The 26,637-nt window shown below is 37.2% G+C and overlaps 1 long non-coding RNA gene across 1 annotated transcript; it reads left to right on the forward strand.

Annotated features, from left to right (window-relative positions):
* Positions 1-123: 123 nt before the first annotated feature.
* Positions 124-26,037, forward strand: LOC145691683 (uncharacterized). The gene is made up of 3 exons (XR_014132496.1): positions 124-177; positions 12,104-12,296; positions 25,887-26,037. It is a non-coding gene; the product is annotated as an uncharacterized LOC145691683 (long non-coding RNA).
* Positions 26,038-26,637: the final 600 nt, after the last annotated feature.

Genomic DNA, 26,637 nt, shown 5'->3' on the forward strand with positions numbered 1-26,637 from the left:
GGAGGAAACTGTTTAATCATTACATAGAATTCCAGAGCTCCCAGGAAATAATATGATGTTTCTCGAAGGTATAAATACTGCTTCAACATTAAAAAGACTTTGTATTCAAATACTCGAGTTCTTTTCAGTAACAAGCACCTCTTGTATAAGGAACCATTTTCCAATATGGTATCTAAGGTAAGTCAATTTAGTTTTCTACAAAGATAAATCATAAGTCTTCCAATATTTTGGTACCCAACATACCTATACTTATTACAGTACAACCGAAGCAGATTAGCAATCAAAGTATAGTTCCTCGTATTGGACTATCTGCAGCAGTGGCGTATTTACGATTTTGTTTCGGGGGGTGCTTTGCTAACTATATTCCTGGAAATGTGAAAATTCTGCAACATATTTCATTTACTTTAATATAGATTATTGAATTTTTCAGGGGGCTTAAGCCCGGAGTAGTAGGGACCCCGTTATGTCCAGCCGAGTCAGCAAAAATTTTTGTGACGTCATAGGTCAAAGGTCAATGACCTTGGCCCGGGGTCAATGACCTAGGGGTACCTAGGACCACCCCCTCTAAATTTTGGCAGGGGTACCTTGGCCCACCCCCTAAATTTTGGCAGGGGTACATAGGACCACCCCCCTTAAATTTTGGAAATTGCCAAATCTAAAAATTGGGTATGGTAGCCTAGGACCATAGTATGTACCTCTATTAGTATTGGGGGTCTATGTCGTTCCCTTTCATGGGTAAAAAATTGCCAAAAAGTCAAATTTCGGGGGTTTTTGATCTAATTTATCCCCTTGGATGAGGTGTTATTATCCTATATAGTTATATGGGCGTATACAGGGGTCCATTACCTTTCATAACATATGGGTACATTAATGCACCCCTTGAAAAATTTGGGAGGGGTACCTTGGCCCACCCCTTAAATTTTGGAAATTGGCCAATTTAAACATTGGGTATTTTAGTACTGGACCCTAATATGTATTAGGTTAAATTTGGGTGGTCCACCTCGTTCCCTTTTAGGGGTACAAAATTGCCAAATTTTAGTACAACCACGTGTTTGGTTTTTAACCTAATTTATCTCCTTGGATGAGGTGTTATTACCCTATATGGTTATATGGGCGTATACAGGGGTCCATTACCTTTCATAAGACATGGGTATATTAATGCACCCCTTTAAAAATTTGGGAGGGGTACCTTGGCCCACCCCTTCATTTTTAGAAATTGCCCAATTTAAACATTTGGTATTATAGTATAGGACGCTAATATGGACCACTATAAATTTGGGTGGTCCACCTCGTTCCCTTTTAGGGGTACAAAATTGCCAAAATATAAACGTAAGCAATACGTTATACCACGTGTTTTGTTTCGACCTAAGTTATCCCTTTGATGAGGTGTTATTACCCTATATGGTTATATGGGTGTATACAGGGTCCATTACCTTTCATAAGACATGGGTATATTAATGCACCCCTTTAAAAATTTGGGAGGGGTACCTTGGCCCACCCCTTCATTTTTAGAAATTGCCCAATTTAAACATTTGGTATTATAGTATAGAACGCTAATATGGATCACTATAAATTTGGGTGGTTCACCTCGTTCCCTTTTAGGGGTACAAAATTGCCAAATTTTAGTACAACCACGTGTTTGGTTTTTAACCTAATTTATCTCCTTGGATGAGGTCCTATTACCTTATATGGTTATATGGTCATGTATAGGTGTTCATTCCCTATCATAAGACATAGGTACATTGGTGCACCCCTTTAAATTTTTAGGAGGGGTACCCTAGCCCACCCCTTCAATTTTAGAAATTCTCCAATTTAAGCATTTGGTATTATAGTACAGGACCTCATTATGTATCATGATAAATTTGGATGGTCCATCTCGTTCTCTTTCATGGGTACGAAATTGCCAAATTTAGGTACAACCACGTGTTTGGTTTTTGATTTAATTTATTCCCTTGGATGAGGTCCTATTACCTTATATGGTTATATGGTCATGTATAGGGGTCCATTTCCTATCATAAGACATAGGTACATTTTTGCACCCCCGGGAGGGGTACAATGGCCCACCCCTTTAATTTTGGAAATTGTTCAATTTAAACATTTGGTATTACAGTATAGGACCCTAATATGGATCACTATAAATTTGGGTGGTCCACCTCGTTCCCTTTTTAGGGGTACAAAATTGCCAAAATATAAACGTAAGCAATACGTTGTACCACGTGTTTGGTTTTTGACCTAATTTATCTCCTTGGATGAGGTCCTATTACCTTATATGGTTATATTGTAATGTATAGGTGTTCATTTCCTATCATAAGACATAGGTACATTGGTGCATCCCTTTCAATTTTAGGAGAGGTACGTACCATGGCCCGCCCCTTAAATTTTGGAATTTTTTTGATTTAAGCATTCGGTATTATAGTACAGGACCTTAATATGTATCATGATAAATTTGGATGGTCCACATCGTCCACTTTCATGGGTACGAAATTGCCAAAATATAAACGTAAGCAATACGTTGTACCACGTGTTTGACATTTTGACCCATATGAGGTCCTATTACCTTATATGTTTATATGGTTATGTATAGGGGTCTATTCCCTACCATAAGACATAGGTACATTTGTGCACCCTTTTAAAATTTGTTAGGGGTACCTTGGCCCATCCCTTAAATTTTAGAAATTGCTCATTTTATATATTTGGTATTATAGTACTGGACCCTAACATGTATTATGATAAATTTGGGTGGTTTACCTCGTTTCTCTTTCATGGGTACATGTTATATGGGTATGTACAGAGGTTTATTACCTTTATATGTTTATGTTCCCTTTTAAATTTGGGGAATTATCAAATAACAAAATTCGGTAAACCTTTTTCTAGGACCCATTGTAGATGTTGGTGTTTCTCTTATGGCCAAATATTCAAAATTTAAAGGTTATTGACCGGCTTTATTATTGAATAAGTACAGGATTTATTACTTTTTTCATAACACACAGGTGTATTTGTGTACCAATCTTAAATTTTGGGAGGGGTACATTTCTTATTGTCATATCAATAATTGGTAATTGGATAGTATCTCATTCATTGGGTAAATCATTGTGAAATATGAGTATGATCACGTAATCAGTTATTGACCTATGATGGAATTAGGAGTCCAGGACATTGGAACATTGAAACTTTGTAGGATAATTTGAGAATTGCGTCATTGGTTTTGATTATTCCCGCCAAATATAAACGTAAGCAAGACGTTGTACCACGTGATTGACCTTGATGAGGTAGTGTACAGGGATACATAGCTAACCTTATTGAAACTTATGACTCATAGTCTTAAGGGAATACATGCTACAACACTGGCAAAGTTATTGTTGATGCAATTTGATTGGCTGATCACTATCTTTCGTGCAATCTGATTGGTTGATCACTATCTTTCGTGCAATCTGATTGGTTGATGAGTTTTAAATCTTTGCTGTATTCAGTTTTTAAGTTTTGTTTTACATTTAAAAATCTTGTTTTCGTTCAACATTTTGCACTCAATGATAAATATGATCAAAACCGTTTATTTGTTAATCGAATAGTTAAAAACCGGATAAAGTTTGACGGTTAACCGTGAAACGTAAAAATTTTTTAGTTTGAAATTTTTTTTTTCCTTGAAACATTTTGTTTGAAAATTCTTGCTTTCAAATTTTTTGTTTGAATTTTTTGTTTGAGAATTTTGTTTGAAATTTTTTTTGACAACTTTTGTTTCAAAATTTTTTGTTTGAAATTTTTTTCGTTTCAAAATTTTGTTTGAGATTTTTTCGTTTGAAATTTTTGTTTGAAATTTTTTTCGTTTGAAATTTTTTGTTTGCAAATTTTTGTTCGAAAATTTTGTTTAAAATTTTTTGTTTAAAATTTTTCGTTTCCAAATTTTTTGTTTGAATTTTTTTTGTTTCAAAATTTTGTTTGAAATTTTTTTCGCTTCAAAATTTTGTTTGAATTTTTTTTTGGTTTGAAATTTTTTCTTTGAATTTTTTTTTTCGTTTCAAAATTTTGTTTCAAAGATTTTTGTTTGAAATTTTTGTTTCAAAGTTTGAGTTGACATTTTTAAAAGTTTGTGCACTTATTAGTAAAGAACTGGAACTGTTTAGAACAAAAACCTTTGACAACATTGTGGTGCAATAGTACACGTCAGAACCTGGGGTTGTACTTGAAATGAAAAAACACAATTCATTGAAATGGATCATTTTATTACACTCCACATACATCCATACCAGATAGTGGTTCTGGATATTGTCGATACAATGTATTTTGAACTTCTTGCACTAGTTTGTCTTTAGCGTATAATTTTAATTCCAGTTGAAGTCTTTTAAGGTCTAATGCAATATCAATTGATGGAAACTCAATGTCCATTTGATCACAAATAAACTGTTTATCAATACAGTTATGCACCCACGAACGATGTTGACAACCATCACAATATCTAGATACATGTTGTACAATATGCATAACACATTTTTCAAAATAGTACTTTTTCAGGAATATACTAGTTTTGTTGCACACTTCCACTGCATGTTTAACACACGGAAATACGCTGATGAATTTGTTCCATTCCGTTTGTGTTAGATACACCATGTTGCGAGGGACATGGAATGTACTCTTTTTACGTAACAACACCATCTTCTCTTCGAGGACTGTACGCAGCACCACTTCATGATTTGAGCCTAATGATTTGACTATGGTCACATTTAGCTCATCATGAAAATAATCGTTCATTTGGTCGATTCGTGAACATAATATTTGCCATTCTTCACAGGTCAGTTGTACACCAAATTGTTCTGCTTTACCCAATCGAATCACAGGTTCAAATGTTCTAGCACTGATACCAATCATCACATGTTTTGTTTGAAATATATTTATTGGATAATAGCTTGCGAAGATGAACTCTTTATCGTTAGAAGTACACATCTTTCCTCCTGAAAAGCACTTGCTCAAATGATTTCGTGGGATGACACTGTATTTGCTGGTTTATAGTTATTGCTGACGTCATTGGAAAGGAATGTGCTGACGTTTGAATTCATGATTTCATCACAGTTGCTGACGTCATGCCGACCAACCAAATTCATACAACTACAGCTGACGTCATTGGAAAGAAATGTGCTGATTCATGATTTTGCTGACGAATCTGGCTGTGTACTAAATTCAAGTTGATGACTTCGACCCAAGAATCCTTTGTAACATAAAGATACAGATCCAGTATTTAAGAAACGCAGCAGTTCTTCTTGTTTTGATGGTTCCATGGGTCTTGCTTGTTTTGATGATCTTGCTGGTAAAATTATATTCTTATCATTTTCAAGCTTCACTACGATTCTTAATCCAAACTTTGTAGGGATCATTTGGCTAGCTAAGATTCTATAAGGTACATTCTGTTGTAAATCAGTAATCTTGGTAAATGATTTCATCACATCACGTGTGTTTAGAAACTGCAGACAAGTAGCCATGATGACGTTATCACGAATACTAACTAACTCGAACGATACTTATATATGATGCAAAACTGATGACGTTGCATTATCATGTTCTGACGTGCACCACAACGTTGCCAGATGTTTTTGTTCTAAACAGTTCCGGCTAGTGCATACCTGTATTGATAAACAGTTTATTTGTGATCAAATGGACATTGAGTTTCCATCAATTGATATTGCATTAGACCTTAAAAGACTTCAACTGGAATTAAAATTATACGCTAAAGACAAACTAGTGCAAGAAGTTCAAAATACATTGTATCGACAATATCCAGAACCACTATCTGGTATGGATGTATGTGGAGTGTAATAAAATGATCCATTTCAATGAATTGTGTTTTTTCATTTCAAGTACAACCCCAGGTTCTGACGTGTACTATTGCACCACAATGTTGTCAAAGGTTTTTGTTCTAAACAGTTCCAGTTCTTTACTAATAAGTGCACAAACTTTTAAAAATGTCAACTCAAACTTTGAAACAAAAATTTCAAACAAAAATCTTTGAAACAAAATTTTGAAACGAAAAAAAAAATTCAAAGAAAAAATTTCAAACCAAAAAAAAATTCAAACAAAATTTTGAAGCGAAAAAAATTTCAAACAAAATTTTGAAACAAAAAAATTCAAACAAAAAATTTGGAAACGAAAAATTTTAAACAAAAAATTTTAAACAAAATTTTCGAACAAAAATTTGCAAACAAAAAATTTCAAACGAAAAAAATTTCAAACAAAAATTTCAAACGAAAAAATCTCAAACAAAATTTTGAAACGAAAAAAATTTCAAACAAAAAATTTTGAAACAAAAGTTGTCAAAAAAAATTTCAAACAAAATTCTCAAACAAAAAATTCAAACAAAAAATTTGAAAGCAAGAATTTTCAAACAAAATGTTTCAAGGAAAAAAAAATTTCAAACTAAAAAATTTTTACGTTTCACGGTTAACCGTCAAACTTTATCCGGTTTTTAACTATTCGATTAACAAATAAACGGTTTTGATCATATTTATCATTGAGTGCAAAATGTTGAACGAAAACAAGATTTTTAAATGTAAAACAAAACTTAAAAACTGAATACAGCAAAGATTTAAAACTCATCAACCAATCAGATTGCACGAAAGATAGTGATCAACCAATCAGATTGCACGAAAGATAGTGATCAGCCAATCAAATTGCATCAACAATAACTTTGCCAGTGTTGTAGCATGTATTCCCTTAAGACTATGAGTCATAAGTTTCAATAAGGTTAGCTATGTATCCCTGTACACTACCTCATCAAGGTCAATCACGTGGTACAACGTCTTGCTTACGTTTATATTTGGCGGGAATAATCAAAACCAATGACGCAATTCTCAAATTATCCTACAAAGTTTCAATGTTCCAATGTCCTGGACTCCTAATTCCATCATAGGTCAATAACTGATTACGTGATCATACTCATATTTCACAATGATTTACCCAATGAATGAGATACTATCCAATTACCAATTATTGATATGACAATAAGAAATGTACCCCTCCCAAAATTTAAGATTGGTACACAAATACACCTGTGTGTTATGAAAAAAGTAATAAATCCTGTACTTATTCAATAATAAAGCCGGTCAATAACCTTTAAATTTTGAATATTTGGCCATAAGAGAAACACCAACATCTACAATGGGTCCTAGAAAAAGGTTTACCGAATTTTGTTATTTGATAATTCCCCAAATTTAAAAGGGAACATAAACATATAAAGGTAATAAACCTCTGTACATACCCATATAACATGTACCCATGAAAGAGAAACGAGGTAAACCACCCAAATTTATCATAATACATGTTAGGGTCCAGTACTATAATACCAAATATATAAAATGAGCAATTTCTAAAATTTAAGGGATGGGCCAAGGTACCCCTAACAAATTTTAAAAGGGTGCACAAATGTACCTATGTCTTATGGTAGGGAATAGACCCCTATACATAACCATATAAACATATAAGGTAATAGGACCTCATATGGGTCAAAATGTCAAACACGTGGTACAACGTATTGCTTACGTTTATATTTTGGCAATTTCGTACCCATGAAAGTGGACGATGTGGACCATCCAAATTTATCATGATACATATTAAGGTCCTGTACTATAATACCGAATGCTTAAATCAAAAAAATTCCAAAATTTAAGGGGCGGGCCATGGTACGTACCTCTCCTAAAATTGAAAGGGATGCACCAATGTACCTATGTCTTATGATAGGAAATGAACACCTATACATTACAATATAACCATATAAGGTAATAGGACCTCATCCAAGGAGATAAATTAGGTCAAAAACCAAACACGTGGTACAACGTATTGCTTACGTTTATATTTTGGCAATTTTGTACCCCTAAAAAGGGAACGAGGTGGACCACCCAAATTTATAGTGATCCATATTAGGGTCCTATACTGTAATACCAAATGTTTAAATTGAACAATTTCCAAAATTAAAGGGGTGGGCCATTGTACCCCTCCCGGGGGTGCAAAAATGTACCTATGTCTTATGATAGGAAATGGACCCCTATACATGACCATATAACCATATAAGGTAATAGGACCTCATCCAAGGGAATAAATTAAATCAAAAACCAAACACGTGGTTGTACCTAAATTTGGCAATTTCGTACCCATGAAAGGGAACGAGATGGACCATCCAAATTTATCATGATACATAATGAGGTCCTGTACTATAATACCAAATGCTTAAATTGGAGAATTTCTAAAATTGAAGGGGTGGGCCAGGGTACCCCTCCTAAAAATTTAAAGGGGTGCACCAATGTACCTATGTCTTATGATAGGGAATGAACACCTATACATGACCATATAACCATATAAGGTAATAGGACCTCATCCAAGGAGATAAATTAGGTTAAAAACCAAACACGTGGTTGTACTAAAATTTGGCAATTTTGTACCCCTAAAAGGGAACGAGGTGAACCACCCAAATTTATAGTGATCCATATTAGCGTTCTATACTATAATACCAAATGTTTAAATTGGGCAATTTCTAAAAATGAAGGGGTGGGCCAAGGTACCCCTCCCAAATTTTTAAAGGGGTGCATTAATATACCCATGTCTTATGAAAGGTAATGGACCCTGTATACACCCATATAACCATATAGGGTAATAACACCTCATCAAAGGGATAACTTAGGTCGAAACAAAACACGTGGTATAACGTATTGCTTACGTTTATATTTTGGCAATTTTGTACCCCTAAAAGGGAACGAGGTGGACCACCCAAATTTATAGTGGTCCATATTAGCGTCCTATACTATAATACCAAATGTTTAAATTGGGCAATTTCTAAAAATGAAGGGGTGGGCCAAGGTACCCCTCCCAAATTTTTAAAGGGGTGCATTAATATACCCATGTCTTATGAAAGGTAATGGACCCCTGTATACGCCCATATAACCATATAGGGTAATAACACCTCATCCAAGGAGATAAATTAGGTTAAAAACCAAACACGTGGTTGTACTAAAATTTGGCAATTTTGTACCCCTAAAAGGGAACGAGGTGGACCACCCAAATTTAGCCTAATACATATTAGGGTCCAGTACTAAAATACCCAATGATTAAATTGGCCAATTTCCAAAATTTAAGGGGTGGGCTAAGGTACCCCTCCCAAATTTTTCAAGGGGTGCATTAATGTACCCATATGTTATGAAAGGTAATGGACCCCTGTATACGCCCATATAACTATATAGGATAATAACACCTCATCCAAGGGGATAAATTAGATCAAAAACCCCCGAAATTTGACTTTTTGGCAATTTTTTACCCATGAAAGGGAACGACATAGACCCCCAATACTAATAGAGGTACATACTATGGTCCTAGGCTACCATACCCAATTTTTAGATTTGGCAATTTCCAAAATTTAAGGGGGTGGTCCTATGTACCCCTGCCAAAATTTAGGGGGTGGGCCAAGGTACCCCTGCCAAAATTTAGAGGGGGTGGTCCTAGGTACCCCTGGGTCATTGACCCCGGGCCAAGGTCATTGACCTTTGACCTATGACGTCACAAAAATTTTTGCTGACTCGGCTGGACATAACGGGGTCCCTACTACTACTCCCGGAACTTCACAGCAGCTGTCGGTACACGTTCACTCTCCTCTGAGCCGAGCTAGTGTCAACTCATATGGCACGATACGACAGCTACGATGGTTATCCCGAGTTCGTAAAAGTGACGACTGCAGTGGTGGTAGGACATGCTGAATTTGTTTGACAATCGCCGTGTTGTGATGGGTAGATATTCCTCAATTGCGGGTCGTAATACGTCAGAAACTGTCACCCTGGAGGAGCAGGTTATTGGTTGATCTTTGACACTCTTACAGCCTCCACTAAATATCTGGACCAATGAGATACTATGTTCTGGTTTACTGCACCTACTCAAGGGGGCACTGTGACTCAGTGGTAGATCGATTTACATATGGTGCGTGGGGTCGGGGTCCCTGGTTCGATCTCCGGCGAAGTAAGTTTGTTGTGGACAATATCGTGTCTGGGTTTTCTCGAAGTACTCCCGTTTCCTCCCATTTTCTCATTTCACCAAATGTTCTACCATCATTCACTTACTTAATCATCGTCTCTCTCAGCCTAAAGGGTATAATAGTGGGATGTTAAACTGAAAAGTTCAATTCATTTTTTGCACCTATCCACTTCGCATGACAGATGCTTGAGTTCGAACTCGTACAGTAAAGGTTTACGTATCAGACGTTGTTGAGAATTCACTGTCATTGACACTAAAAACTGGTTGAAAATGCTGATGGAGTGGCGACCTCCGTGCAGTAGTTCTTTCAGAAAAAATGTTCCGGGGGGGGGGCTCACGTAGCATTCCGGAGGGGTACTGCTGGTATTATTTTATTTGTTATTATATTATAGACGTATTAGTTTGGTCTCGTCCGGGGGGCACTCTCAGAGCTCCGGGTGGGCAGTGAGCCCCAAATACATCCTGTAAGAAACACTGCCTCCGTGTTAAATAATTCGCTTGCCACACTACATCTTCAGCCAGTCTAACCTTGCGCTCTATCACCGTAAGCCCACGCCTGCTATATTTGGATTGAGAAAATATTGCAAAATTTATAACTTACCTTTGTATTGCGACTTGTTTCAGGATATTCTAGTACTCACACTTGGTAGGTTCTACGTTTACTAACAGTCGGCATGGTATAGGTATTGGTAACAATAGAGTTGAATAATTCATGGTTCAAAATGAAAATATTGCTGGACCAAGTAAACTTCCCAGTATCAATTTAAATTTTACGTTTTTAGTTGAGGTTATGTTGCCAGTTTAGTTGGTTGGTAAATACTCGACAAAGCGACCAATTACAATGTACGACCAACTTTGGCAATTGAGTTGTTGGCAAATGCTCGGTAAAGGGGCCAATTACAAGTTACGGTCAACGTTGTCAATTGAGTTGGTTGGAAAAATACTCGACATACCAGCCAATTAGTACCTAGGGTCAAAGTTGGCACATGCTCGGCTAAGCGGCCAATTGCAATGGAGGGTCAACTTTAGCAATTGAGTTAGTTGGCAAATCCTCGACTAAGCGGCCAATCACAACATAGGACCAACGTTGACAACTGAGTTGTTGGCAAATACTCGGCAAAGCGGCCAATTCAACGTAGGGTCAACGTTGGCAATTCAGTTGGTTGGCAAATACTCGACAAATCAGCCTATTAGTACGTAGGGTCAACGTTAGCAAATGCTTAGCTAAGCGGCCAATTGCAATGTAGGGTCAACGTTGGTAATTGAGTTGGTTGGCAAATCCTAGGCTAATCGGTCAATTACAACGTGGGACCAACGGTGGCAATTGAGTTCTTGGCAAATACTCGGGAAAGCGGCCAATTACAACGTAGGGCCAACGTTGGCAATTGAGTTGGTTGGCAAATGCTCGGCAAAGCGGCTAATTACAATATAGGGCAAACATTGGCAATTGAGTTGATTGGTAGCTGTTTGTTTATCATCTGACAACGTGATACAAATTCGTGATGGACGATGGCTTTATAACTAACATAACCTTGATCTTTGACCGAGTCATGCGTGCATTTTCTGGACGACGAGACCCTGAAGGAATTGAAAAGCAATTGAAATGTCTCTGCAAATATTTTGCCAAGTTTTGCAATAAAATTTTACTCACACGTTGTTCTTCAAGCTCTTTCGTTGTCCCTGTATCAATAGTCTAACGAACAGGTTGCACATGCTCTGACTTCAGTGGCTGTAGCTCGGCGAATAACGGTCATACCGAAACGAGGCATAATGTAGTTTCCTGTCTAAATCTGTTGCTAGGTGCTCTCCCTCTGCTGGTTGGACCGCTGTTTCAGAAGTTTGGTTTCTTTTAGAACATACCTCGTATATATAACTAGCAGATCGCATCTATTGTTGTTTGTCTTTCTCTAAGAATGACATAAGAACTTCTAGATCTTAATTCGCCACAGAAGAGTGACATTTATTTATTTTAATATTTCTAATTTTGGTAAAAGATGCTTTAGAAAGACTACCTGTCTTTCGTTCTGAAGTATTTTCAACATTTATTATTATTATTATTATTATTATTATTATTATTATTATTATTATTATTATTATTATTACCTAGGTTTTTGTTCTGTTTGCTTTGATGGCCTTTGTGGCAATATCCATGGCCAATGAGAAGAAAGAGAAGAAGGCAACTGATGCAAAGAAGCCACAAGAAGATCTTAAGTCTTCCAGTGCAATTGGTTTAGGATACGCCCTTGGAGGTTATGGCGGATATGGACTTGGATATGGTCTTGGTGGATATGGGGCATATGGTAAGCACTGTTTCTGTATGTACGGTATTCATATTCTACAATAGTTTTACAAGTTATTTCTAATTCAAAGATGTAATAATACCGTTATATACAAGGGTGTACTCCAGGAACCTTAAATTCTTCTTTCTCACAGCTCAAAATGAGTGAATAAAGCAAAAAATTTCACTGTAGTTAAGAATAAATAGATTTACGACAGCTGCTGTACCGTAGTTAGTAAGGCATCTGTCTTGTTACTGGGAGACCCGGGATCGATCCCCGCTGGCGACGGAAATTTGTTTCGTTCTATACTCCTTCCAAAGCTACCCAGAATCCTTAAGGCTAACTAAAGGAGAGAACAACCAAGACGAGCCGCGGTATGGACAGGAAACTGTGAACACTAGAACAAAGCCTCGTACTGCATGCTGACGCAATCATCCCCTAGACCAGCGTTTCCCAATCTTTTTCAACTTGCGGCACACTACGGGTGTAACTTGAATTTTCGCGGCACACTCAGAGATATTATTATTATTATTATTATTATTATTATTATTATTATTATTATTATTATTATTATTATTATTATTATTATTATTATTATTATTATTATTATTATTTGCAAATATAAAAATACCATGGTAGTTTCTTTTCTGTGATTACTGATCTCACAGAGATGAAAGCTCGATCACTGGTTTTCCCCTATGCTATTTTTTATTCTGATTTTAAAATAAAAACAATTGCAAGGAAATATAGGACTCAGATTTTTAAAAATACGCTTTCTTTTTTGAAAACTGTATCCAACCTTTCACTAAGAACGAACATCACTAAATAACGAACGAACAAACAAATGTCTTGTACTTTTAACTTTGCTGTTTTAACCAAAACCGGTGCATACTATTACAATTACACAGCGATGCGTCGAAGTCAAAACAGAGCTGTTAAACAAAGTGTTGTTCTGTCATTCACGTGTGAATGAGTGTTCTATGAACGTTCACTTGACGCGTACCGTACAAGTGCTTCCATTTCTCGGTGTTAGTATGACTCTCAATTGAAGCGTAACATAGCAGCTAAACGTGGAAATGTGTACGAGCCGAAATACTGTCTGCTACACAGTAATAGATGTAGAATAATATTACAGTAATATTTCCATGGTAGAAATTCATAGTAATGTGAAATACAAAAATATACATTTTTTTCCTATGTCTTGCAATTTGGTTGCTATAGAATTAATAATTTTGTTTCGATTTCATCGCGGCACACCAGCGGTCCGTTCGCGGCGCACCAGTGTGCCGCGGCACACCGGTTGGGAAACGCTGCCCTAGACAAAGACCTCTCCCACATTGAGATTGAGGCATACAGCAAATGCACTCAGATTTCTCAATATCTCTTAGCATTTTTCTTCTTCTCTCTTTTCGTATCTTAGCTTAGCTGTCCTGTTATCTTGTCAATATGTGGTTAGCTTAAAAGGAGTGTCTGGGGCTCTAAAGGAAGGCGGAGCGAGGACCAGAGCACCTCCATATTGTAAACTTCTACGGAAAGCAGGTTGAGGACGAAAATTGATGGTACACGAGATTGGACATTTTCCCACAACAGTTTTTGTTATAAAACTCCACTACAGTATAGTATAATTTTAATAGCTAGTCCGAAGAACGCATAGAGTCCCTTAATTTGGAAATTGGTTATTAGGGATGTCCAAGGGCTCAGTCGCAGCCAAGGAAAAGATTCGGAACAACCTCAGGACCCAGACATAGTCAAGAGATTGTTAAGAAATCTCAGGGCCCAGACGCAGCCAAGACGTGGTAAAGAGCTCTCAGGGCCCAGTGTAGCCAAAATATTCTGGTAAGTACCTCTCATGACCCAGACACAGCCAAGATATTGTGGTAAGGAACTTTCAGGGCCCAGTGCAGCCAAGAGAAAGTGGGTAAGGGTTTCAGTCCCAATGCAGACTGATGCCTTCGAAGATGTTGAGGTGTCTATAAACCCTACCCACGTGAGTCCTCGTACTTCCTCAGAATGATGACTTTCGTCCTTTCTCGAATCATGTATTAATTGATTATACCCGTCGTCTACTGGGTGTTATTGTCATAGTTGAGCACGTGGAGTGTCGTCCTGTACAGAGGACAGACCTTTGACCTTCGAGGTCTGCCTTAACGGAGTTGACTTTTACTTACATTTTTACCATTTAGTAAAACTTAGTTCTGTACGATCGAATTAAAATTCTGGACACAATATCGATTATAAAATAATGTTTAAATTAGTAAATAGTCGGCGATTCTTGTTAATTTGAAGCTTAGCGTTCCTTTTCCGCATTGACACTTGGATCTACAGCGTTAAGTGTTCCCCAAACCACGTGAGCTTCAATTGAGAATTGAATCTTGATATACTTACCGAAAACTCATATGCTAACCATAGTCTATAGCTACGAAACAGCTCGTAAATAGTTTAGTAACCTTTACGTTTAAAGAGGGGAACGGTGCTCAGTGCTATATAGGGCGTTTACTTTCGGTTCGCAGGACCCATGGTTCGATTCCCGGCCAAGTAAATTTGTGATGGACAACATCGTGTCCGTGGCTTTTCTCTGGACACTCTAGTTTTCTCCCACATTTTCATTACAGCAAATCTTCCATTATTCACTTGCCTTCATCATTCATCTCCATTAGCCTAAATACATGATTGTGGTTAAACTGGAATATTTAATTTCATTTCACGCGTTAAGAAGACAACTTTCATCAACGCATCACTAATGGAAATATCAAATGACAGTCACTTGTCTAGCGAGATAATGATAATTGAATTGCTACAAGCACAAGGTCGCTAATTGAGAAAGATGTAAAAAAAAAAAAAATGCATGAATAGAAAGAATGATTCCTGATCGGAGTACCGTCCCGCATAGACGACGACTACGTACATAGCTGCTACGGCAGGGCCAGACCCGTATCCCGGGGGAGTCTAGCGGAGACTCCCCCTTAAATTTTGGCTGCCCCCCCCCCTAAAAATTTCACGGTAGGCTTGCAAATGAAATATAATATAGTAATGAACTATAATATGGTTGGATCGGGCCCCCTAAATTCAGCCGAGCGCCCCCTACATTTTTGGGCTGGCTACAGGCCTGGGCAGGGCTCAACCACTCGTTGGATCTTTTCGTCCGAATCAATTTCGATAATTACACTACTATGTTTCCTAAAATAATTAGGTTATTTAATGTGAGCTAGTGATATAACAATAATAATTATCTCCCAATCACAAATGACGGTAACTTCGTTGAATCATTCAAATTAACTTTGGAGTTCGATGTCGTTATTGTGTGTATTTTAATGTAGAAAGCCTTTATGCAAATTGAGTTTGTATAAATTATGAAGGGAATTGACTCAAATTATATCCTCAAGCGTTTTAGAAGTTTGTAATCATTATTAATTTCATATTTTTCTGCCTTTTTTTGTGGCCAATATTGCCAGTTTAGAAGGTTGTTCCCTTGGGTCGTCATAATATCAACAATATAGCATTATTGGGAAACGGATTTGAATTGTTCTATATACAACAATGTTTCCTCATACAACAATGTGCACGCTCCCTGTGTCATTTCTACGTGCCATTCGAACGGCAATTGGAAACAATCTTTCATTCAACATACGCCTTACGAGCCCACTTACCAGAACGGCTGGTGCGATTGCAAAAATTCCATCATTTTAGACTGAAAACCTGCTATTTCCATGACTTACCTCTTTCCCCCCTTTTTTTTGTATCTTCATTCATAACGGAGTTCCTATAGCCCGGACTTTTGATACACCCGGTATATAAAGGAGCTTATGATAAAACCAATCTCCTTAAATATCGATAATAAACCTCATTAATCCCTATAGTGACGAAATAGACCCTATTGACATAATTCCTATATCCCTATTCATAGGAATATTTGTGAATAGTCACAGGTAAGTCCCTAATCAAGTTGTTTCTGTCTGAATGTTCTGTGACGTATATTTTGTTATTTTCATATTCAAATCTTTCAGTTTAACATCCCATGATTACGGCCCTTTAGGCTAATGACATGATGATTGAAGCAAATTAATGATTATGGAAGAAAATGAAATGAAATCTTTAAATTTTACGTCCCACGATTATGCCGGTTAGGCTAAAGGAGACGGTGATGATGAGAGATGAGTGAAAATGGTGGAATGAAGAAAGTGGGAGGAAACGGGAGAACCCCGAGAAAACTCACAAGCACGGTGTTTGTCCACCACAAAGTCCATGCGGCGCGAGCTGGGATCGAACCAGGGACCCCAAGCACCGGATGTGAACGCTTTACCACTGAGCCACCGCGCCCTCATGATTATGGAGGAATTGGTGGAATTATAAAGTGGGGGGAATGGGAGTATCCTAGCAAAACCACGGACGCTATGTTGTCTACCACAAACCTACTTGGACCAGGGGCCGAACCAGAGACCCTACGCACAAGCGGTAAGCGTTCTATCACTGAGTTGCCATGCCCTCAATTTGTTACTTTCATTCTCAATAAACCAGATAAACAGATAAGCAGACAAAAAGAAGAAGAAGAAGCAGCAGCACGTCGACAAAGGCAATAGAAATAACGAAACAAAACCTCTATTGCACAATCAATGTTTTAAAAGCACTTGGGAGACTGCCAAACCATCTGTTATCTGTTCCGGCTTACCTCTAAACGAAGATAAAATTATTTGTATCCTTCCGCTGTTCAAAACTATATTAGCTAGTGATGCATCACCCACTCTTGAACAGGGAGGAGTAAGTTATACAGATACATCTTAATAATTATGTCATTCACACACACACACAAAAAAAAAAAAAAAAAAAATTACAAATTTCAATTTCGTTAGTAAGCAGAATTTATTAAACACATCCATCACAAGCTGCCTTTCACCATTGTACAAAGATTTAGCTTGTGTTTTACTACAACACTCGCGGAAACATAATTAATGTCAACATTATTTCAAACATAAAAGCACAACACACAAACAGTTCAATTGGCGCCATAATGACTGTTTAAATGTAATACTTCTATTGTTTCATTCGACATGCTCCATTGAAATATTAGATAATCTATATTACATGTTTATAACTTAATATGTCGTAGTTTTATATGCTTGTTTCATAATAAAAGAATTAAAAATGATTAACTATTTTGCGGAGGAGTACAAGCGACAGTAGGCCAATCAGTATGCTTCAGCTACATGTGTCTTTGATTATCGCGGTTTAGAGGTAAATTGGAACAGATAATAGTTCACCCTTCTGTCTAGTAACCACCACTTCTTCGTTCTATTTCTCTCAATCGTTGCACTAATCGTTGAACGTCGTATGTCAACAAACAGGAAATGACGTGTTTTGTAACTACTCAGTATCAAAGTAACTTTTCGAGCAATATAGTCAGAGTCGTCGCGTGGGCCCTCTGTGAGAAGAGATTTTGTCTTGACCGAGATCTGCTATTACTTACTTGTTATCCGTGTGACAGTTTGCTATAAACTGAAGAAACTTCAGTAGAATTCATAACATTTCTTTATTCCTATTCCGTCCAAGAAATGCTTTAGTAATACCACCATAACTGCAATACAACAATTATCTGCTTATTATGACACCAGTTGATAATAACCGGTTAGCATCACAAATAGGCCTATAACTTTGCATATACTTTCCAATCAATAACAGAATAAATATTTTTTCAGTCTTTTAATTCTGTAGTGTTTATTAACTATCAGGCATGTAGCCATAAAAAGGCTCAACGGTACCCTCGACCGACTAAAATGGAAAAATAAATATTTTTAAAAATTAAATTTAGGCTATGTTATATTGGTTTAAACTTAAAACAGTTTTTTAAAAAAGAAATTACAATACAATTTTAAGGCTTAAATTTTACAAAAAGTTTCGAAGGGTACTGCCGCACCTTGTGTACTCGGGGGGATTCCCAAACACTCTTTTCCAAGGGCGCCCATGTTGTGGTTTCCAAGGGGGACAAGAAAAAGCGATATTTCAAATATAGTTTTAAATTTTGCTGTAACTATTCTAAAAATTCTATTGGGTTTTCGATATTCCGAAGTACAATTTCCTCTAGGGGTCGAGCGCCCCACCTTGCTCCCCCTGATGGGCGCCCTTGTTCCAGAGTTGGCGTGGGTCAATGAAAACTTGACCCACGACCCACTGACCCACCACCCACCATGACCCACTCGGATCCACGACCCACTCCGACCCACCGTGACCCACTCTGACCCACCATGACCCACCACCCACGGTGACCCACTCTGACCCACCACCCACCATGAACCACTCTCATCCACTTTGACCTACTCTGACTCACCAAAATCCATCGTCATCAACTCTGAACACGATCCACGGCCTCTTCTAAACTGACTAAAGAGTTTACACTTGTAATAAAACAAGACTGTGAAATTGTCACTAATCGGAGTTTGAATTTCTAGTCAATCGCTCAAGCACCAGCAAGTGGATCTGACCTTTACGATATAAAATGGTAAAGTGTTTGTCAGTGAGGAAGTTGAAACAGTTCGAGATGGGGAGAAATTAGTGTGTGCCTAAAATATACTTGCCCTAAGAGAGTATTCTTGCAAGTGTTAATTTCTGAACGCATCCCACAAGAAGCTATTCGCATGAAAATACCCCTGTACAATATGGAAAAGGTTATGATTTCTAAGTTCACAGTATTTTTCTCACAAAAGACTTAAAAAATCAGTTGTTCATAGGGTATAAAGGTGCTCGGTACCCTCTGTGAGAGAATCTCCATAAAGTATGCTCATAATTGTAATTTGTGTAATCACTAAAACACCATGTTAAATCTAAGTTGCAAATATGCTTAATTGCAATTATTATGAATATTTATTCAAAGTAGTTTACCTAAAGCAAAGAAGAGACTTACTAAAAATTAGGTACAAAGTTGAATAACACAAATAAGCCATTAGTAATACAAGTATACATTTTCCGTAACACGTAATTTTCCACCTTAAAACAAATCTGAAATCGGATTTATTTCCTGTTGGTAACTTTTTGGCGGTAAATCATCCGCAGTGGAATGATGTCCATCCTTCAGCCAAGAAATAACTAGCTCGTCTACTTTGAGCTTGTCTAGCGGTGGGCCATTAACATTGATGAGCAACAAGTTAGACAATGTTTGAGCACTTGGTGTATTTTTAATATTAGTCATCTGTAAATTCATAAGGGGAAATTCCCGTTCGCACTCTTTCGTGGAAATTGATAATATTTCTACCCGATTTCTGCAACTTCTCATCGGCAATCTGCTTGTTAGACTTAAGTCTGATAACGATTTTTCTTGGTCAGTTTTGAAATACTCAGCAAGAAATATCATCACTCTATCACCATACAACATCTTTTCCATATCGACCATGTCAGTTGGCAATGTCGACCCATGTAGAACAGAAACTTCATCTACCACGCCTTCGATAGGGAATCTTGTGAATAAATTATCAATTAAAGCCTGATAAACCGATGATTTCTTATTTGTTTATAAATTTAATTTTTGTAATTACACATGAAGGTTTGATACCATTACCAGTTCCCTCCCCCGTCTAGAAAACGAAAGGGAACGAGGTTCCTGGAAAGTGTTCAGAGTTAAATGGGAATTTCCCTCCTTCTTCAACTTCAATTACCACACTGCTGTTTGCCATGTGCCAAATTACGATGAATTTCAATTAAATTATCATAGTATAATTATTTCCTTGTTGAATTATCAATACTTTTCAGTGGAAAAAAGGATGAAATTTCAAAGTTCCAAATCAAAGTAAGTAGACCAACGTAAAGGGAAAAAAGTGTAAAATTTTCCATACAATTATGCGTACAATTCAAACTTTTAATTTCCGTGTAATTAAGCTTACAGCACAAATTTTATGCCCATTTTTCTCACAACTTTATAGGTTGATTGCCCTGTGCTGTGAGCGCTCCATATAATAAATATAAGCTTCAGCAATTATTATAGCAGAAAGCAATGGATATATGAAGCCAAGCACTGTATTTTTGTTTCTGATTTTTTTCATAAATAACATCGATCGTTTTCGATCATTTTTACAAACCAATTCACTACCAATTTTCCATATATAGAAAGTTCCCCCCCCCCCAACATAAAGGAGAATTTTAAAAAATGCTAGGACACACACTGTTTATTTTCAATAAAGAGTTAATACACTGAATTTCATCTCCGTAAGTTTAACGGCTTGCGAGATACTAATTTTTTTTTCGCAAAAATTCGGATCCTCACTACCTCCTTAGGATATTATTAATTATAATAAAAGCAATATAACATCCCAATTTGGATTAAGGCCTAACTATATACCAAAAATAATTTCATTTCACTTTGCAATTTGACCGTGATGATCAGGCACACATAGTTACATTCATTTTTTATATAATAATTTATATATTACAGTGATTCAAAAATGTATTTTTTCCAGTAGATAGCTCTAAAAACTCACAGGTCTCGAAAGCAAGTAGTAGTGTAAGTCCTATTGCTATTATTACTATTAAAAATATCAATATCCAAAAGTGCCTGAAGTTCTTTTTTCACTTGGTTACATATACTCACCTCAGGTAAGTAGACAGAAACAAGTGGAAAAGGAAGGGAATGAAGGTCTTGAAAGTAAAATGGAGACAAATTTACCAGTCCTCAGAAGATACTGTCTACAATGCAGTGAGCAGAGAGGGTCGGTAAATCATACTGAGTCGGTGGGTCGCACTGGGTCACGGTGGGTGGTGGGTCACAGTGGGTCACGGTGGGTGGTGGGTCACAGTGGGTCACATGCTGTTGACCCACGACCCACTGACCCACCCAGAAAACTTGACCCACTGACCCACCGACCCACTGACCCACTCCATCTCTGTCTTGTTCTTTTCCGGCGTCCCGGAATCGAAATCCTGGCTGCATCTCTGCCAACTATTACAATGTCAACAACACAAATCGTTTTCGTGTCCAACAAACATCTACTTTTTAATTTTATTTCTATTTATTTATTTATTTATTTATTTATTATTTTTTACATTTATGTAAGTATTCCTGTCCCATTGACAATTTAGTACCTTAAAGCTGATAAAGACGTATTTACACTCAACAATGGCCCAGGAAAGACTTAATTCGTTGGCCATAGTAGCTATTGAAAGTCATGAAGCCAGAAAGTTACATTTGAAGGAGATATTGTCCACATTTGCTCACAGAAAAGACAGGAGAATGCCATTTAGTGTTTGAATAAAATATGTATGTGTCATTATGTAGTTAATTTTGCTCACTTCTATTTTAATTTATTAATATTTTTATCATCATCAATAACATTTTTATGTTCCACTAAGAACTATTATAGTTCTTACGATCTTTACACTACATGTTTCGGAACAACGTATCGTTAACTTCATCTTGCAGAACAAACATTAACAAACCGTACATTTTGATTTTGAATATAAATTACAATTGTAGGATTGAATTGAAGCAAATACTCATAAATAATTACAAACGTCACCTGAAAATGTTACTTTAGTATTCTAACGCTATGATTAATTTACTGAAAAATGTATGTGTTAATCGCAAGGAAAGAAAAGTTTATTTTATTGTTTTTCAGCAAAAGTCAGAAAATAACAAAGGTTTTGTTATCACTTACACATTGGGCTTCTTAATATTTGTATTGTTATTTGTATATTCTATATTACTATGTTGATGTGTAGGGTATCAAGTTCAAAATAAGCAAGAATAGCACTCAATTTCGATCATTCAAAACCTGTTTTCATTAACATATATTTTAACTACAAAAGCCATTCACTTTTAAAAAGTGACATAATACTAATTTCATTTATCTTACATTATGATCTCACATTCCATATTTAAACTTAGGAGTACAGAATAAATTCTGGTTGTTTCTCATAACACACTGGGGGGGTCTTGGAATTCTCCCACCGGGCACTTACAACCCATGCGACGGCCCTGAGTATAGTTAACATGAAATTAAAAATATTAAACTAATAAAGATTAGTGACGAGGACCACACGAAAGTTACCATTATGAATGAATAGAATATGGATAACCACCGTTATCCGTTAGATGGATTTCATTAGCGAACTTAGCCGAGATAATTGCTTTAATTATCTATTACGGGGCATTAAAAAATCGCTTTCCTTTTCAAAGTTTTCGTGTGGTGTAACGGACATATGTCAATCGCCCTTACCTGTGGAAACACTAGCGGATTAAACTTCGTTAATGAACTTTTCGAAAAAACGAAAGGAAGAAAAACAGAATTAAAAAAAAATATCGCTTTCTTTCAAGAACTACTGTGGGGAGTATAACAGATGAAAGTAAGTTACAGTTGCTCTTCAGGACATTAATAGATTGACTCTCGTAAAGATCCTTGACCAAAATAATCGCTTTAGCTATCTATGACAAGAAACAAATTCAAAATATCTCCTTTATTCAAGTGTTATCGTGGGAATAACAGATACAAAAATAATATTTAATTCCCACTGCGAGATCCTAATAACTCTTCATGCTGATAATTGGTCGTTATCTATGTCCTGAAATGGCAGTTATCCAGTCCAAGAAGTGGTCTTATCTAATCCCTGAAATTGCAGTTATCTTACAAGGTGACCAGACGTCCCGTTTTAGCCGGGACTGTCCTTTTTTCCAACCGTTGTCCTATTTTTTTCTGATTCTCGAACGGGACGCCTAAATGTCCCGTTATTAAGTAAAAATGACCTAGGTGTCCCGTAATTATTGTTCAAAATATAAATCGTAAATGCAAATTCCACTCTCTTCCGTATCAACACTCGTTGCCAAGGTTCAACCGTGTCTAGACCTTCTGAATTTTCAAATAGGAATTGAGTGTTCGTGTTTCAAGTGGGAATTCTAAGTGTTAAACTAGTTAAAAGAATTGTTGGGTAGAACTTGTAATCAGGAACCATTATTTGTTGTGTGGTACACGTAAAGTTAGAAACGGTGTGTTATCACTCTTACTTGTGTATTTTGTAAATTGAGAACACTGCTGACTCCCAAAATGCAATCTGGAAGTCAGACACCCCCCCCCCCGTACCCGATTCGTTTGCGTCCCGTTTTCGCCAGTGAAAATTCTGGTCACCCTGGTTATCTAGTTCCAGATAGGGATGCGCACGAATCGAGATATGTCTCGAATCTCGACTCATCTCGACTCGACTCGAATGTCTCGAAAATCTTTCTATAATTTTAAATATTATTTTGAAGAAAGTATTCACTCAGAAACAGCCTTGAAACCAATTCCAGCGTTTATTACTTTAGAAAGGTACAGAACGCATAAACTTAACTTTCTTTTGCCTGTTTTTCGTAAATGAAAAGAGGTAATGAAATGTAACTTACCACAATAATATATAATGTTATTCTACACCCGCAAATACGAATCGGAAGAATTATCAGTGCTGCCATCCATAGAAATTATAGTGTGTCCAGAATTTGAATTACCCAAAATCTAGGTTAAGGCAGCGACCAGAAAAATGAACTCAACGGTAGTTGATGACTAATCATGTTGTCTTGGTTCCTTGCTAACTACTTTTAAAATAATGTTTCTATTTATATTGTGATAACTTATTTATTATGACATAATTTATGTAAGTTCTTACAAAGTAAGTACAAATATTATTTAAAAAGTAGTTAACAACGAACCAAGACAACATGATTAGTCATCAACTACCGTTGAGTTCATTTTTCTGGTCGCTGCCTTAACCTAGATTTTGGGTAATTCAAATTCTGGACACACTATAATTTCTATGGATGGCAGCACTGATAATTCTTCCGATTCGTATTTTCGGGTGTAGAATAACATTATCTATTATTGTGGTAAGTTACATTTCATTATCTCTTTTCATTTACGAAAAACGGGCAAAAGAATATTTGTAAGCTTTTGAAAAATATTTAGTAGTCTGCCCCATTAATCTTTCGAACAAAAAATGAAAGCGCGACTGATGAGCACCAAACATCAAAATTTCACAAGGTATGAAATATTTGTTGACGTCAATGCCGCACACCTCAAAAACCAGGAAAAAGATTGCCTCATCAGCTATCCGTTGTCTTATCTAAGCCAGTTGCTTCTTGTCATAACTTGTGAAATTTCCTGCAAGTTAATCAGAATGTTGAAAATTTCCTACATTTTAAATTTATTATACACCGATCTGCCAGAACATTATGACAACCTACCTACAATCGATATAAACCCGTCCAGGCGATAGGAGCGCCACCTGCCGCGGAATGCCTGCTAGTTACACACATGTACGGTACATGTAGTATCAGTGAGAGTGCTGGCCGTGTATAGAATGGGGAAGACGTGCGATCTATCTGAGTTTGACCGACAGCAGGTTGTAATGGCCCGAAGACTCGGTACGAGAATTTCGGAAACTGCAGGACTTCTCGGGTGTTCGAGGAGTGCTGTGGTTAGTGTCTTCAACAAGTGGCGAAACCAAGGGGAAACTACGTCCAATCGTCGAAGGATTAGGAACTCCCACCTTATTACAAACGTCGGACGCCGTGCGCTGAGCAGAGGGGTAAAACAGGACAGGCAGCGAACTGTGGCAGAACTAACATCAGACTTTAATGCTGGGCAAGATACAAGTGTGTCAACACCCCTAACGATGGGCCTTCGAAGCCCATGTCCCATCCATATGCGAATGTTAACACCACGACATCGGCAACTACGATTGAAATGAACACGTGACCATCGCCACTGGACCTTTCGCAGTGGCAGAACGTTGCATTGTCTGATGAATCCCGATACCTTCATCAAGGCGATGGGAGGGTGCGAATCCGTCGTGTTCCAAGGGAACAGCTTCTTGACACCTGTACTGCGGGACGGAGACAAGCTGGTGGCGGCTTAATTATGCTCTGGGGAACATTCACATAAGCATCCAAGTGTCTAGTGGAGTTCGAGCAAGGCACCATGATGGCCGAGGAGTATTACGCACTACTTGCAGATTACGTACACCAATTCATGACGACCATGTTTTCCAACGATAGTAGCATTTCTCGACAAGAAAATGAACCATGTCACAAGACCAGAAGTGTGATGGAGTGGTTCGAAAGAGACAGGAGCGAGTTCCAAGTGATGTGCTGGCTCCCCAACTCGCCCGATCTGAACCCAATCGAACACTTGTGGGATGTGATTGAACGTGACGTCAGTGTATCGTCCCCTCTCCGGAATTTACGGGAATTAGGTGATTTGTGTGTGCGCATGTAGTGCCAACTCTCTCCAGCGACCTACCATGGACGCCAAGACGCGTCGGCGTTGTTATCCGTGCCAAAGGTGGACATACTGACAATTAGGTATGTAGTCAATGTTCTGGCTGATGAGTGCGTATATTTTAACTCTTACATTTTGTCTCAACTCGAATTTCGAGACGTCTCGTCTCGAATTCGAGCCAAACTGTCGAGATAGGCTTAAGTCTCGACTCGACTCATCTCTAGTTTCAGAAATGGCAGTTATCTGGTTCCAGAAATGAGATTTCTAGTTCCTGATATGGCCATTATCCAGCCCCTGAAATGGTTATCTAGTCCCAGAAATGGTAATTTCTCAGTTAACATTTTTTTTTTTTTAGGTAGGTTTGTAAAACATTTTTACTTTGTAATTTCAGGCTACTACCCTGCTTATCCAGCATACTTTGGATATGGCCTTGGACGTTTGGGCGCTCTTGGATACTACGGCTAAACAGCAAGTAATATTAAAATGTAGTTTACAAGCATCTATTATTGTTTTTGCTAAACATTGTAAAATAAACAGATTGTACCAGAATGTAAATAAAATTGTATGTAAATTACATTATGGGCATTTATACTGCTTCTCTGCATCTTTGGGGCCCCTTCCGTGATCTAGTGGCTAGTGAAGTGTGTGTGCCCCTTTGGTGCGTATGGTCTCGAGTACGATTACCGGAGGGCAAAAAATATATCACAATCTTTCAATTTCACTAATCATCAGTCTCCTTTAGCATAAAGGGCATAAGAGTGGAACGTTAAACTTTTTTTTTTTTTTCAATTTCCACCTATTCAGAAAATACAACTGTGCTTACGGGAACGAAACAAATGCGAAGCAGGAGCCGTAGCTCCATGATGCAAAACTTGAAAAGGAAGTTCAGATTACGCTCAAAATTCTAAAAATAATAAAATAAAATGGAAAATAGAGTTAACTAATTTTAAAATAGTTGTTTCTCAGCCTGAAGTCCGATCTTAAAAACTATCTATAATAGGTTAGAGAATAATAATAATAATAAAAAAAAGAAATATTTCAGTTTTACGTCCCACGATATTGCCGTGTAAGCTAAATGAGACTGAGGAGAATGACATTGTGAAGAAAGTGGGACAAACTCGAGAAAACCCACGCACACCGTA

This window comes from Thermobia domestica, chromosome 8 (assembly GCF_964235325.1).
Source record: "Thermobia domestica chromosome 8, izTheDome1.hap1.1, whole genome shotgun sequence".
In the NCBI taxonomy this organism is placed as follows: domain Eukaryota; kingdom Metazoa; phylum Arthropoda; class Insecta; order Zygentoma; family Lepismatidae; genus Thermobia; species Thermobia domestica.